The following is a 2754-nucleotide window of genomic DNA, read 5'->3' on the forward strand; positions in this document are numbered from 1 at the left end:
GCTTTCTAGTTTTGTCCCTTGTAGCAAGGCTTTACCTGTTGCAGGAGAGCGTGCTGGCCACGACTCGCTTCCTCGCGTGGAGGAGAAGCAGTTTCTGCCAGGAGAACTATAAAAGTAGCGTCCTCTTTAATCCCTTGCTCTGATTTTCACCATGAGTGACCGTTAGCCATGAAAATACCTATCAACTTTATTGGCAGTAAAAAATTATGGACATTATTTGGAAACCCAAAAAGGCAAGAAAAAAATGTTGTGGGACCATTAAAAGGCCCTTCAGGACTCCTCATTTCATGTCTGCTTTGGGAGTTTCAGCTGCTCGGATATGAACACCATCTTTCTGAATGCCTTGCACGACTTTTTATAGAAGGTGAAGCAATTGCTTCTGGAAGGGTTATTCCTAGAGTCTCTTAAAATATTGTCGTTTGGGTGACAGCAGCAATTCAGTAATTATTTTTACCTTAAAACAGTTACATTAATTTGGTGATAGGTAATTTGAAAGATAAATTTTGCGTCTTTAAGACCACTGCTATGAGTTAAATTGGCTTGAAAACTTAATATAAATTGAGAGAGTTTTTAAAGGGGGTGGGATCCATTTCCTGACCAGCCTTTGTCTCCTTCAATCCTTCCCCTCTTGTTTCTAAAGTGGTTTTTAGAATTTTGAAAGCATAACACATGAAGAAATAAAATTTTTCTTTGAGGAAGATTTTAATTGAGAAATAGTCTTGTATCTAAACTAAAAAAAAAACCACAAGAATACATTTTTCTTCAAAACGGCGTTTTGGTTTTTTTTGACTGTACTTTGATAACATTTTAAATGAAAAATTAAAGTCTATAGATATTTTCCATTATAGAGAAATAGCAACATTTTTACATCTTATATACATTAAAAAGGAGCAAAGAAAAACTGGAAAATCCATCAATTTCATACACTGGACAATTCTGACATTTTTTGATTAAAAATAGATTTTTGCCCATCCTGGTTGCAATCCTGAGATGGGAAAGGAAAAACCAGAACGTAAAATATCTATCAGAGTTTTCTTTCATTAATGTAGTTCCAACTAAAATACTTCTAAATTTTTCTTTTTAAGTAGTTCCTATAGAGTTATGCTCACTATGAAAATGAATGAATCGAGCTCACACCTGTTTTATTTACGTAGCCAGATTCTTTTTTTGCTCTTGAAACTTTGCTCTGATCATGTGTCACCTGTCCGTGTAATCAGAGAGGTAACTTAATACTTCGTATTATGCTATGATGAATCATAAGATGATTCACAGGTCTATTTTGTTAGTACACACTATGGTTAAAAGAGGGAAGGAGCAGAAGCCCAGTTTAGTGTCTGTTTTCCGCTCACTGACTCCTGGTTGACAGGGGTTACACTCACTTCCATTCGCTTCTCTCTCTCAGTACTGGCAAATGACCCGTGTGGGTGATTTTCATCTTCAGTGTTGCCCCCGCTGGCACAGCGGTGGTTTACCTGGGGCCCGGCTTAGTGGAGCTGAGATGGGAATCGAATGATTCCGCTGAACTTCTTCATCCCAGGGGCAAAGCTGGGGAGGGGTGGTGGTGGGAGGTGGTTGGAGTTGGCAGATGGGTCCGGCCACCCACCCCACGTTGGGACCCTTGTCAGGGAACACAGTTGCCATCCTCATCCTGAATGCCTCTGTTTTGTAGGAGCCCACATCAATTTACCTTTGAATTTCCTGTGTGATCACTTTGTCTGATGCGAATAGAACTGTCTAGACATCTCTTTAAAAAAAAAAAAAGAGCCGCTCTATCCTGCAGTCTGCGAGAGGCCACAGCACAAGTACAGATGGGTAAATATAGGGCATATGAGATTGATTTGAAACCAATAACTGGGAAGGTAAGTATTTGCACTTGACTCTGAGAGCGCTGCAGCTCTGTTGCAGAGTCCTACATAGCTTTTAGATCTCGCTCCTACTTACCTGCTCACTATTGACGGGACCCAAGTATTCCATTTCTCCAAGAGCCTTAATGGATTTGTTTTTTATAAACAGGCAGCAGTTCCTGGGAGGGTTGGAATTTTTTCTTGGTTTTATTTTGTTTTGTTCTCATAGGAGAATACCATCTTGGCATTCTGCTATTCATTGCAATCAGCCTCAGGAAGGAAGCAGAGCATATATTGAGCTGGCTGTTCATCTGATTATTTACAATGTGCCTGCAGTTGGTGCAGTGCTCAGTGTTTTGCCACAAAAAACTTGATTCTCTTTTCTTCTGTCTTCATGCTTCAGCTGCTGTCCTAGAGGGCAATAATACTAACTTTCATATCTGTGAGTCCATGAGGTTATTTTGTCCCTGGAATGTATTAGTGTACATCTGGATTTCCTATGTTTCTCTCATGCATCCCTTCAGTGACAAGGACTTACTCTTCTAGCTCTCATCTTCTCTGAAATATTCTCCGGCTCAGCAACAGCAAGTGACTTACAGGCAGCTTTTCCCTCTTGTTTTGGACCAAATCAAAAAGACCCCGACCTAATACTCTGACAGGGTGTTAAGAGAACAGTAAAAAATACATGGCAGCAAACAGAGACTTTCTCCTCAGCTTCCACACCTCTCCTGTTGCTTCATCAACCTCAATATTGGGACCTACCAATTTTATAAGCTTTCCGTAGCACGGGGCACCTTAAAGCAGAGCAAATGGAGAACTCCAGATGGCAGACTCAGACATATCAGCTGAACTCAACTCAGTGTTGCACATGTAGCTGTTTGGGCAGCGTCACCAATGTGTCACCTGCTGA

Source organism: Apaloderma vittatum, unplaced genomic scaffold, assembly GCF_000703405.1.
Source record: "Apaloderma vittatum isolate BGI_N311 unplaced genomic scaffold, ASM70340v1 scaffold16489, whole genome shotgun sequence".
Lineage (NCBI taxonomy): Eukaryota > Metazoa > Chordata > Aves > Trogoniformes > Trogonidae > Apaloderma > Apaloderma vittatum.